This window comes from Hordeum vulgare, chromosome 6H, assembly GCF_904849725.1.
Source record: "Hordeum vulgare subsp. vulgare chromosome 6H, MorexV3_pseudomolecules_assembly, whole genome shotgun sequence".
NCBI classification, from domain to species: domain Eukaryota; kingdom Viridiplantae; phylum Streptophyta; class Magnoliopsida; order Poales; family Poaceae; genus Hordeum; species Hordeum vulgare.
This window is the reverse complement of record NC_058523.1, coordinates 15,488,969-15,503,446: the sequence shown is the minus strand read 5'-3', so window position 1 is coordinate 15,503,446 and position 14,478 is coordinate 15,488,969.

Genomic DNA, 14,478 nt, shown 5'->3' with positions numbered 1-14,478 from the left:
CTTCTCCGTGTGATGAAGTCCAGGTTGTGAAACAGGATGAGAACCGATCCAAGGCGCGCCAGGACCCTGGGGTCCGTGCAGGCACTTCAAAGACTCCGTCGGCGGTGAAGCCGAGTGCCTCAACCATGTCAACCCGTAGCTCCAAACGAGGTCGGGGCGAGACTGAGGCCCTATCGGAGCAGGCCGCCAAGCAACCCAAGATCTCAAGCACCAAGTCTCGTAAGGTTGTCCTGCTGCGCCTCAAGGTTGACGTGCCTGTGGCTTCGGCGTAAGTATCTTCACCGAGTCAATGGTCTTGATTTGAACCATGTCTTTCGAGTGATGATCGGATTTTGTTGTTTCTGCTGCAGGCCTGACACTTCGACTGCTTCACTGGATCCCAAGACTACTAACAAGGGTAGAGCTGACATTGATGTTGCTTCGTCTAAAGGTAATCCTTGAGTTTTTTCAGCAATCCATTCGAAATTCAGGCTTGAGATATTCGAGTGATCTTTGGACCGTCTTGTGGGTCGTGCAGGGCCGCAGGATGTGATCGAACTTGACGTTGATATCCCTTTTGCAGCTGGAGAAGTGTTGAGGCAGGCTCCTACTCCCAGCCGAGCGAACATCAAAGACAATGCTCTTGTGGTGCAAGAGGCTGCTTCGGCCGGGGCGTCACTCAAACAATATCCGCTGACCACCTTGTCATCTGACCCCAAGGACCGTAGCCTCTTCCGGCTCCATCCGACCTCGGAGGGTAAAGAGGAGGCGCGCAAGGAGGTCTTAGCTCAGGTGGACGTGATGGCTGGGCAATTAAAGGAGGAATATGACGCGAGTGAAGCTGTGGCGAAGAACATTGGGGTAAGTTCTTCACATAGTATTTTTTTGAATTTGGTTCTTGGTATGAGTCCCGAATGGGCATGCCTAGAGGCACACCCGCTGGATGATAGTGAAAACGCGTTGAACGCACCCACTAGGTGTAGTCCCCGAAGCTACCGTCACATGTGTCACTTGGCGGTAGTCTATTTTTCTTTTAAATGTCCGACAGAATCCAGGAGGGTACGGAGCCCTTGTCCTTTTCTTTTGAATAACAGTATCCGGTTGTCGAAAAAAGTCAATTCCAGCAAATAATGCCTCGCCGTCGTCGGGTTGAAGCAAAAAAAATTCCGTCGGCATTTTCGGTTGAATATTTTTTGGTCTGTTACAGGAAGAAAAAGAATCCAATTCCAGCAAATTTGCGTCGCTGTCGCCAGCAACAACAAAAAATCCCGTCTATTTCTACAGCAATGCTATATCTACGCAAACTAACCTAATTGCTTAGGTGTCCTGGTTTAATTGAGATTAATTAAGGAAGAACCTCACCTACTTGAAATCAGGAGGGGGAGGAAAGATTATTTAGGAAATTTAAGTAGCATTACGCAGGAGTTTTATGTAAGTGTAGCATTTCTGTGTAGCACGTCGACTCCACGGCACCAGAAACGCACCTCGCATGCCGGCTGTTTCCGATTGCAGCTTCGGAGACTGCCACTTCCAGCAACGACGCCTGCTGCGGCTGCAGCATGCAACGCCACGCCCGGGGCATAGCTCGTAACTCATGGCCTCGAACTTACGAGTGTTCGATGTGCTTGTGGCAAGGCCGGGGTAGCAAACGACGAGTGCAGACTGGTCACATCAAATCCAATGTACAGTGGCAGATTTGTGGGTGGGCGTGTGGGAGAGCAGGAGGTCGGCGACCGTCGACGAGGGGGAGCAGGAGATGAGCGATGATCGATTCAGGAGAGATAGATCAGCTGAGTATACAAGAGCATCTCCAACGGCCGCGTCAAAAGACGCGCGCGCGGTAAACCCAGCTTTTAGCGCGCGCGGGAGGTTTTGACGCGGTCCAGCGGTGGCGGGAAAGTCACGCGCGCGGGAACCGCTTGCGTGCGCGCGCGAAAAGGCAGCAGCTCGCGCGCCATTTTTGCCGCGCCGCGTCCGGCGCGCCTATAAAATGCAGCGCTCGCCACGCGCGCCTCCACCGCTCCTCCACAGCTCCTCTTCCTCTTCCTCTACCTCCCGCACCTCCACCGCTCCAGCGCCCCGCCACCGACGCGCCACCGCCGCGCCACCATGCCGCTGCGCCACCGACGAGCATCGGGCTACCGCGACGTCCGCCTGCGCCCCAACGGCGGGTACTACTCCGAGATACGCTCCGGCGATGTCTGGCTCAGCCTCGGCACCTACGAGACGACGCATTAGGCCGCCCGCGCGTTCGACGCGGCGACGTGGCGCCTAGGCAGGCCGCGCCGGCAGATGAACTTCCAGGACGTCTACACGCTCCAGCAGGCGCTAGACGTCGCCCCGCCGCCTCGTCTTAACTCGGTACAAGACCGTACGGAGCACACTGCGCGGCAGCACCGCCTCCTCGTCACCCAGGAGGACGAGCGGGTCATGGCGGAGTGGCGCCGGCGCCACCCGGAGGACGTCGCCTACGAGCAAGACTACTGGGCAAGGCACCGCGAGGAGGACACGCGAAGGCGCCGCGAGGAGCGGTTGGACAGGCGTCGGCGGAAGTCATTGGCGAGTGCGCAGGCCGATATCGTTGCAGCAGGCGGAAGGTCGTTCTTCACTGAAAACGACGATCGTTGGTTGGACATATGGCTGTCAACCTCTGACGACACCAACGACGATGATGATGGTGATGATTGTAGCGACTGGGAGTAGTTTCTATGTTTTCGAACTATCTATCTACTTGCACCGTACTTTTATCTATGTTTTTGAACTATCTATCTAGTTGCACCAATGTAAAATAACTTTGTATCGTTTTTTATTTTATGCAATCTATTTATTTTACCGATTTTGCAATCTATCTATAGTTAAAATGTTGTGCGCGCGCTGCATTTTAACGCAGCTGCTGGAGCCAGCGCTGCGCGCCGCGCCAATCCAGGTGATGGACGCGCGGTAAACAAGTTTTTTGCGCGCGACGCGTTCGTTGCATGTTGGAGATGCTCTAAGGTAGTAGTTGTGAGATGCACGATTAGTTCAAATGGAGCATCGCACGAGCAACCGGTCCAAAATTGAGCCGGTTGGCCGTATACAAATGTTTCCCTTCTAATATGCCCCACTTTTATAAAAAAGGAATATATTAATATCATAAAGATACCAATTACACCTGGCCTTTGTACTAACAAGCTGTCGATAGACATCAAGGATGCACACAAATAGAAGAAAGAAAAAAGACACTGCCACGATGAACAATCGTTAGCAACAACAACACTCTAACTGTTGAGGAACGTCGCATGGGAAACAAAAATTTTCCTACGCGCACGAAGACCTATCATGGTGATGTCCATCTACGAGAGGGGATAAGTGATCTACATACCCTTGTAGACCGTACAGCAGAAGCGTTAGAGAACGCGGTTGATATAGTGGAACGTCCTCACGTCCCTCGATCCGCCCCGCGAACAATCCCGCGATCAGTCCCACGATCTAGTACCGAACGGACGGCACCTCCGCGTTCAGCACACGTACAGCTCGACGATGATATCGGCCTTCTTGATCCAGCAAGAGAGACGGAGAGGTAGAAGAGTTCTCCGGCAGCATGACGGCGCTCCGGAGGTTGGTGATGACCTTGTCTCAGCAGGGCTCCGCCCGAGCTCCGCAGAAACGCGATCTAGAGGAAAAACCGTGGAGGTATGTGGTCGGGCTGCCGTGGAAAAGTCGTCTCAAATCAGCCCTAAAACCTCCGTATATATAGGTGGGAGGGAGGGGGCCTTACCTTGGGGTCCAAGGACCCTCAAGGGGGTCGGCCGAGCCAAGGGGGAGGACTCTCCCCCCCCAAACCGAGTTGGACTAGGTTTGGTGGGAGGGAGTCCTCCTCCCTTCCCACCTCCTCCTTTTTTTCTTTTCGTATTGATTTTTCTTCTCTTGGCGCATAGAGCACTTGTGGGCTGTCCCATGGTGGGTCTCCCCCAAGGCCTATGGGCTTCCCCGGGGTGGGTTGTCCCCCCCCCCCCCCCCGGTGAACTCCCGGAACCCATTCGTCATTCCCGGTACATTCCCGGTAACTCCGAAAACCTTCCGGTAATCAAATGAGGTCATCCTATATATCAATCTTCGTTTCCGGACCATTCCGGAAACCATCGTGACTTCCGAGATCTCATCCGGGAATCCGAACAACATTCGGTAACCAACCATATAACTCAAATACGCATAAAACAACGTCGAACCTTAAGTGTGCAGACCCTGCGGGTTCGAGAACTATGTAGACATGACCCGAGAGACTCCTCGGTCAATATCCAATAGCGGGACCTGGATGCCCATATTGGATCCTACATATTCTACGAAGATCTTATCGTTTGAACCTCAGTGCCAAGGGTTCGTATAATCCTGTATGTCATTCCCTTTGTCCTTCGGTATGTTACTTGCCCGAGATTCGATCGTCAGTATCCGCATACCTATTTCAATCTCGTTTACCGGCAAGTCTCTTTACTCGTTCCGTAATACAAGATCCCGCAACTTACACTAAGTTACATTGCTTGCAAGGCTTGTGTGTGATGTTGTATTACCGAGTGGGCCCCGAGATACCTCTCCGTCACACGGAGTGACAAATCCCAGTCTTGATCCATACTAACTCAACTAACACCTTCGGAGATACCTGTAGAGCATCTTTATAGTCACCCAGTTACGTTGCGACGTTTGATACACACAAAGCATTCCTCCGGTGTTAGTGAGTTATATGATCTCATGGTCATAGGAATAAATACTTGACACGCAGAAAACAGTAGCAACAAAATGACACGATCAACATGCTACGTCTATTAGTTTGGGTCTAGTCCATCACGTGATTCTCCTAATGACGTGATCCAGTTATCAAGCAACAACACCTTGTTCATAATCAGAAGACAGTGACTATCATTGATCAACTAGCTAGCCAACTAGAGGCATGCTAGGGACGGTGTTTTGTCTATGTATCCACACATGTAAATGAGTCTTCATTCAATACAATTATAGCATGGATAATAAACTATTATCTTGATACATGAATTATAATAATAACTACATTTATTGTTGCCTCTAGGGTATAATTCCAACAGTCTCCCACTTGCACTAGAGTCAATAATCTAGCCCTCACATCACCATGTGAATTACATTGTAATAAATCTAACACCCATACAGTTCTGGTGTCGATCATGTTTTGGCCGTGGAAGAGGCTTAGTCAGCGGGTCTGCTACATTCAGATCCGTTTGCACTTTGCATATATTTACGTCCTCTTCCTCGACGTAGTCGCGGATGAGGTTGAAGCGTCGTTTGATGTGTCTGGTCTTCTTGTGAAAACGTGGTTCCTTTGCTAAGGCAATGGCACCCGTGTTGTCACAGAACAAGGTTATTGGATCCAGTGCACTTGGCACCACTCCAAGATCCGTCATGAACTGCTTCATCCAGACACCCTCCTTAGCCGCCTCTGAGGCAGCCATGTACTCCGCTTCACATGTAGAATCTGCTACGACGCTTTGCTTGGAACTGTACCAGCTTACTGCACCCCCATTAAGAATAAATACGTATCCGGTTTGCGACTTAGAGTTGTCCGGATCTGTGTCAAAGCTTGCATCGACGTAACCTTTTACGGCGAGCTCTTCGTCACCTCCATACACGAGAAACATCTCCTTAGTCCTTTTCAGGTACTTCAGGATATTCTTGACCGCTGTCCAGTGATCCACTCCTGGATTACTCTGGAACCTACCTGCCATACTTATGGCCAGGCTAACATCCGGTCTAGTGCACAGCATCGCATACATGATAGAACCTATGGCTGAAGCATAGGGGACGGAGCGCATATGCTCTCTATCTTCATCAATTGCTGGGGACTGAGTCTTACTCAATCTCGTACCTTGTAAAACTGGCAAGAACCCTTTCTTGGACTGTTCCATTTTGAACCTCTTCAAAACTTTATCAAGGTATGTGCTTTGTGAAAGTCCTATCAGGCGTTTTGATCTATCCCTATAGATCTTAATGCCTAGAATGTAAGCAGCTTCACCTAGGTCCTTCATAGAGAAACTTTTATTCAAGTAACCTTTTATGCTCTCCAAAAACTCTACGTTGTTTCCAATCAGTAATATGTCATCCACATATAATATTAGAAACGCCACAGAGCTTCCACTCACTTTCTTGTAAATACAAGATTCTCCAACCACTTGTATAAACCCAAATGCTTTGATCACCTCATCAAAGCGTTTGTTCCAACTCCGAGATGCTTGCACCAGTCCATAAATGGATCGCTGGAGCTTGCACACCTTGTCAGCATATTTAGGATCGACAAAACCTTCGGATTGCATCATATACAACTCTTCCTTAAGGAAACCGTTAAGGAACGCCGTTTTGACATCCATCTGCCAGATTTCATAATCGAAAAATGCAGCTATTGCTAACATGATTCTGACGGACTTAAGCATCGCTACGGGTGAGAAAGTCTCATCTTAGTCAACTCCTGGAACTTGTGAAAAACCCTTTGCCACAAGTCGAGCTTTATAAACGGTCACATTACCGTCAGCGTCCGTCTTCTTCTTAAAGATCCATTTGTTTTGAATAGCCTTGCGGCCCTCAGGCAGTATCTCCAAAGTCCACACTTTGTTCTCATACATGGATCCTATCTCGGATTTCATGGCTTCTAGCCATTTGTTGGAATCTGGGCCCACCAATGCTTCTTCATAATTTGCAGGTTCATTGTTGTCTAACAACATGATTGATAAGACGGGATTACCGTACCACTCTGGAGCAACGCGTGATCTCGTCGACCTGCGTGGTTCAACAGAAACTTGAACTGGAGTTTCATGTTCATCATCATTAACTTCCTCCTCAACCGGCGTCGCAACGACAGAGGTTTCCCCTTGCCCTGCGCCACCATCCAGAGGGATGAGAGGTTCGACAACCTCGTCAAGTTCTATCTTCCTCCCACTCAATTCTCTCGAGAGAAACTCCTTCTCGAGAAAAGCTCCGTTTTTAGCAACAAACACTTTGCCCTCGGATTTGAGATAGAAGGTGTACCCAACTGTCTCTTTTGGGTAACCTATGAAGACGCACTTTTCCGCTTTGGGTTCCAGCTTTTCAGGCTGAAGCTTTTTGACATAAGCATCACATCCCCAAACTTTAAGAAACGACAACTTTGGTCTTTTGCCATACCACAGTTCGTATGGTGTCGTCTCAACGGATTTTGATGGTGCCCTATTTAAAGTGAATGCAGCTGTTTCAAATGCATAACCCCAAAAAGATAACGGCAAATCAGTAAAAGACATCATAGATCGCACCATCTCTAACAAAGTACGATTACGACGTTCGGACACACCATTACGCTGTGGTGTTCCAGGCGGTGTTAACTGCGAAACAATTCCACATTGTCTTAAGTGAGCACCAAACTCGAAACTCAGATATTCACCCCCACGATCAGATCGTAGGAACTTGATCTTCTTGTTACGATGATTTTCCACTTCACTCTGAAATTTCTTGAACTTTTCAAATGTTTCAGACTTGTGCTTCATCAAGTAGACATAACCATATCTACTTAAATCGTCAGTGAAGGTGAGAAAATAACGATATCCGCCGCGTGTCTCTACGCTCATTGGACCACACACATCGGTATGTATGATTTCCAACAAGTCACTTGCACGCATCATTGTTCCGGAGAACGGAGTCTTAGTCATCTTGCCCATGAGGCATGGTTCGCACGTGTCAAGTGACTCCAAAAGTCCATCAGCATGGAGTTTCTTCATGCGCTTTACACCAATATGACCCAAGCGGCAGTGCCACAAAAATATGGCGCTATCATTGTTTACTCTAACTCTTTTGGTCTCAATGTTATGTATATGCGTATTGCTATCAAGATGCAATATGAACAATCCTCTCACATTCGGTGCATGACCATAAAAGATGTTACTCATAGAAATAGAACAACCATTATTCCCAGACTTAAAAGAGTAACGGTCTCGCAATAAACAAGATCCAGATATAATGTTCATGCTCAACGCAGGCACTAAATAACAATGATTTAAGTTCATCACTAATCTCGATGGTAGCTGAAGTGACACTGTGCCGACGGCGATTGCATCAACCTTGGAACCATTTCCTACGCGCATCGTCACTTCGTCTTTCGCCAGCCTTCGTCTATTCCGCAGTTCCTGCTTCGAGTTGCAAATGTGAGCAACAGAACCGGTATCGAATACCCAGGCACTACTACGAGAGCCGGTTAAGTACACACCAATAACATGTATATCAAATATACCTGATTTTTCTTTGCCCGCCTTCTTATCTGCCAGATACTTGGGGCAATTGCGCTTCCAGTGACCCATACCCTTGCAATAGAAACACTCCGTTTCAGGCTTAGGTCCAGCTTTGGGTTTCTTCGGCGGATTGGCAACAGGCTTGCCGCTCTTCTTCGAATTGCCCTTCTTGCCTTTGTCGTTTCTCTTGAAATTAGTGGTCTTATTCACCATCAACACTTGATGCTCTTTACGGAGTTCAGACTCTGCGACTTTCAACATCGCAAACAACTCGCCGGGAGACTTGTTCATCCCTTGCATGTTGTAGTTCAACACAAAGCCTTTGTAGCTTGGCGGCAGTGATTGAAGGATTCTGTCAGTGATAGCTTCTTGCGGGAGTTCAATCCCCAGCTCAGCTAGACGGTTTGAGTACCCAGACATTTTGAGCACATGTTCACTGACAGACGAGTTTTCCTCCATCTTGCAAGCATAGAATTTATCGGAGGTCTCATACCACTCGATCCGGGCGTTCTTCTGAAAGATAAACTCCAACTCCTGGAACATCTCAAATGCTCCATGACGCTCAAAGCGACGTTGAAGTCCCGGTTCTAAGCCATACAAGACTGCACATTGAACTATTGAGTAGTCCTCCTTACGCGCTAACCAAGCGTTCTTAACATCCTGATCAGCCGTAGCGGGTGGTTCATCTCCTAGCGCAGCATTAAGGACATAATCCTTCTTCCCAGCTTGTAAGATTAGCTTAAGATTACGAGCCCAGTCTACAAAGTTGCTTCCATCATCTTTCAACTTAGCTTTCTCTAGGAACGTATTAAAATTCAGGATGACTGTCGCGTGAGCCATGATCTACAACACAAATATATTCAAAGTGGACTTTAGACTATGTTCAAGATAATTAGAGTTTAACTTAATCAAATTATATGCTAAACTCCCACTCAAAAAGTACATCTCTCTAGTCATTTGAGTGGTTCATGATCCACTTACACTATCCCAAGTCCGATCATCACGTGAGTTGAGTATAGTTTCAGTGGTAAGCATCCCTATGCTAACCATATCAACTATATGATTCATGATCGACCTTTCGGTCTCATGTGTTCCGGGGCCATGTCTGCACATGCTAGGCTCATCAAGCTTAACCCGAGTGTTCCGCGTGCGCAACTGTTTTGCACCCGTTGTATGTGAACGTTGAGTCTATCACACCCGATCATCACGTGGTGTCTCGAAACGACGAACTGTAGCAACGGTGCACAGTCGGGGAGAACACAATTTCGTCTTGAAATTTTAGTGAGAGATCACCTCATAATGCTACCGTCGTTCTAAGCAAAATAAGGTGCATAAAAGGATTAACATCACATGCAATTCATAAGTGACATGATATGGCCATCATCACGTGCTTCTTGATATCCATCACCAAAGCACCGGCACGATCTTCTTGTCACCGGCGCCACACCGTGATCATCCATCAACGCGTTGCCATCAGGGTTGTCGTGCTACTTATGCTATTACTACTAAAGCTACATCCTAGCAAAATAGTAAACGCATCTGCAAGCACAAACGTTAGTATAAAGACAACCCTATGGCTCCTGCCGGTTGCCGTACCATCGACGTGCAAGTCGATATTTCTATTACAACATGATCATCTCATACATCCAATATATCACATCACATCGTTGGCCATATCACATCACAATCATACCCTGCAAAAACAAGTTAGACGTCCTCTAATTTTGTTGTTGCATGTTTTACGTGGTGACCAAGGGTATCTAGTAGGATCGCATCTTACTTACTCAAACACCACAACGGAGATATATGAGTTGCTATTTAACCTCATTCAAGGACCTCCTCGGTCAAATCTGATTCAACTAAAGTTGGAGAAACCGTCACTTGCCAGTCATCTTTGAGCAAAGGGGGTTACTCGTAACGATGAAACCAGTCTCTCGTAAGCGTACGAGTAATGTCGGTCCAAGCCGCTTCAATCCAACAATACCGCGGAATCAAGAAAAGACTAAGGAGGGCAGCAAAACGCACATCACCGCCCACAAAAACTTTTGTGTTCTACTCGAGAAGACATCTACGCATGAACCTAGCTCATGATGCCACTGTTGAGTAACGTCGCATGAGAAACAAAAATTTTCCTACGCGCACGAAGACCTATCATGGTGATGTCCATCTACGAGAGGGGATAAGTGATCTACATACCCTTGTAGACCGTATAGCAGAAGCGTTAGAGAACGCGGTTGATGTAGTGGAACGTCCTCACGTCCCTCGATCCGCCCCGCGAACAATCCCGCGATCAGTCCCACGATCTAGTACCGAACGGACGACACCTCCGCGTTCAGCACACGTACAGCACGACGATGATCTCGGCCTTCTTGATCCAGCAAGAGAGACGGAGAGGTAGAAGAGTTCTCCGGCAGCATGACGGCGCTCCGGAGGTTGGTGATGACCTTGTCTCAGCAGGGCTCCGCCCGAGCTCCGCAGAAACACGATCTAGAGGAAAAACCGTGGAGGTATGTGGTCGGGCTGCCGTGGAAAAGTCGCCTCAAATCAGCCCTAAAACCTCCGTATATATAGGTGGGAGGGAGGGGGCCTTGCCTTGGGGTCCAAGGATCCTCAAGGGGGTCGGCCGAGCCAAGGGGGAGGACTCTCCCCCCCCAAACCGAGTTGGACTAGGTTTGGTGGGAGGGAGTCCTCCTCCCTTCCCACCTCCTCCTTTTTTTTTCTTTTCCTCTTGATTTTTCTTCTCTTGGCGCATAGAGCACTTGTGGGCTGTCCCACCATCCCACTAAGGGCTGGTGGGTCTCCCCCAAGGCCTATGGGCTTGCCCGGGGTGGGTTGCCCCCCCGGTGAACTCCCGGAACCCATTCGTCATTCCCGGTACATTCCCGGTAACTCCGAAAACCTTCCGGTAATCAAATGAGGTCATCCTATATATCAATCTTCGTTTCCGGACCATTCCGGAAACCCTCGTGACGTCCGAGATCTAATCCGGGACTCCGAACAACATTCGGTAACCAACCATATAACTCAAATACGCATAAAACAACGTCGAACCTTAAGTGTGCAGACCCTGCGGGTTCGAGAACTATGTAGACATGACCCGAGAGACTCCTCGGTCAATATCCAATAGCGGGACCTGGATGCCCATATTGGATCCTACATATTCTACGAAGATCTTATCGTTTGAACCTCAGTGCCAAGGATTCGTATAATCCCGTATGTCATTCCCTTTGTCCTTCGGTATGTTACTTGCCCGAGATTCGATCGTCAGTATCCGCATACCTATTTCAATCTCGTTTACCGGCAAGTCTCTTTACTCGCTCCGTAATACAAGATCCCGCAACTTACACTAAGTTACATTGCTTGCAAGGCTTGTGTGTGATGTTGTATTACCGAGTGGGCCCCGAGATACCTCTCCGTCACACGGAGTGACAAATCCCAGTCTTGATCCATACTAACTCAACTAACACATTCGGAGATACCTGTAGAGCATCTTTATAGTCACCCAGTTACGTTGCGACGTTTGATACACACAAAGCATTCCTCCGGTGTCAGTGAGTTATATGATCTCATGGTCATAGGAATAAATACTTGACACGCAGAAAACAGTAGCAACAAAATGACACGATCAACATGCTACGTCTATTAGTTTGGGTCTAGTCCATCACGTGATTCTCCTAATGACGTGATCCAGTTATCAAGCAACAACACCTTGTTCATAATCAGAAGACATTGACTATCATTGATCAACTAGCTAGCCAACTAGAGGCATGCTAGGGACGGTGTTTTGTCTATGTATCCACACATGTAAATGAGTCTTCATTCAATACAATTATAGCATGGATAATAAACTATTATCTTGATACATGAATTATAATAATAACTACATTTATTATTGCCTCTAGGGCATAATTCCAACACTAACCACCACCAAAGACAACACTGAGAATACAAAAAAGGTTTTCCAAAAACAATGCCTTCAATAATGAAACAATGCACAATTGTTGTCGTTGCACGATCAAAGATCTTGGGTTTTCATCCCGGAGAAAGTCCGAGTTCACCCAAAACAATGCCTTTAACAAGGGCATTGTCAGGTACAAGCAATAAAGGTTAGACTTTGAGTTTTCACCCTCGGGATACTCGAGAAGTACCGCCAAAAATGCAATCCTCTAGTGTTACCGCCCACGCTTACCGAGGCCACTATTACAAGTCACCATTCACATGGCACACATTCTTCACCCCATTCAATGCACTAATTCACCGAAGCTTAAAGACCTCCAATCAAAGCCGCCATGACTTTTCCCACCTCTATCAATGCCTTGGGAATCTTGACTTAGACATGTCTCATGGCACCGATAAGAAAATGAAGCTTGGCGCCGCGCTCTCCTAAGGCCATGTTGGCTGATAAGATGCCCCACTTACCTCCTAGTAGTAGTTTAACATTTATTTCGAATTTTCTATTCATTAAGGGTGCATTTGACCACGCATGCCATTCAACTGACATCCAGGAGGGTTTCTTGTGCCGTCGCTGTCATACGACAAATTTATGTCCCCTCACCTCCGGCTGTCATCTTGGCACTGAGAGGTGGGGGCACCTCGGATCTTAAAAACATCTATATTTTTCATCAATGTGTAGTGATCATCACAACTTTGTTAAAATAAACTTTCTCTCGTTCTTCCGTTGGTCCAAGAGGTTTGAGAGTTTTTGTCCTCACATATCCAATTATTCGCATGTGATGAATTTATGATGCTGTGTCAAGCTCTTTTTTTGTCTAATTCTTTGTGAAGGTGAAATATTTCATCGACACCATGTAAAGATATAGCGATTCGATGGCCTGCACTTCAGGGGTCATCCCCGGCTCAAGTACATCATCGGTTAAGACTTTCCGTCTTTTTGGATGGGCGACTCAAGGCACTTTCAAAAACCATTATTGATAATGTTGGTGCGGATGAAAGAGTGACAATATCGTTGCTCCAGTCCAGTTGCAGCTTCTTTACCAAAGTCTTTGGCTTATTTCTTCAAGTAAAGATTGGTACCGCGAGGTGTTTTCAAGGGATTTCATTATATTTTCTTGCATCTTAGGTCCGAACGAGTGTTCCTATAATTGCTATGAGTATAGGTGTTTCTAAAAAAAGACCACGCATAATATTCTAATTATAGCAACTACTTGTCGAAAAACGAATGTTTAAACAATTTTTTAACCTCACTTTTCACTTTGTTTTTAAGGACATTCATGAATTGGTTCATTTTGATTCAATATAACTGGCTCGCATGGCTTCCATATATACTCCCTCCGTTCCTAAATATAAGTTGTGTTAGTTTAAAAAAGTCAAATCTGTTTATGTTCGACCAACTTTATAGAAAAATATATAATGATTTATAATACTATATATCTAATATAATAATTTATTTCATGATGAATCTAGTAATAATGATTTGGTATTGTAGACCTTGATATTTTTGTCTACAAACTTGGTTAAAGTTTGAGAAGTTTGACCTTGATATTTAGGAACCGAGGGAGTAATTCGCATTCCTTATTAGTGGATAACGTTTTCGCTACGTTCAAAGAAAATTCATGATTTCTTTTGCTTCCAAATATAACAGGCACGCATGGTACAATAGTCATGCCTTATTACCGGATAACATTTTTTCTAAATATTCATGGGTGGCTTACATACATAATAAGCATACCTTATTAGTGGATATCATTTTCCCCTGCGTTCAAAGGAAATTCATGAATTTCGTTTATTTACTTCCGTATATAGCAGGCGCGCATGCATGACTTCCATATAGTAAAATAGACGTGCCATATTATTTGGTAACATTTCTAATAAATATTCATGGGCGGCTTCCAAATATATATAATAGGCATGCCTTACTAGAGGATCACATTTATTTTTTATATATTCACCCGCATAATTTTCCAAGAGATACGAACCTTGCACTAATATCGTACCATTATGTATTTCCTATTTATCACCATGTTTCAATGACATGATAATTCATTTCCTCATTTGTATAAAGGGAAAAGTCCATATTAACCCTAAAAGTTATTGTCCATATCTTTACCTTCCAAGAGGTAATATTGATACTTGCCATCAGACGACGGGAAATGGATTCCTCATAGGCAGAAACTGCGCGTGCACCAACATGATTCTGCTATATAAGGAGGACTAAATCGACCTACAACACCGACGCTACCCCAAAAGCTGCCTAGGACGCTCCAAGCAACCACATAGGGCTTATACA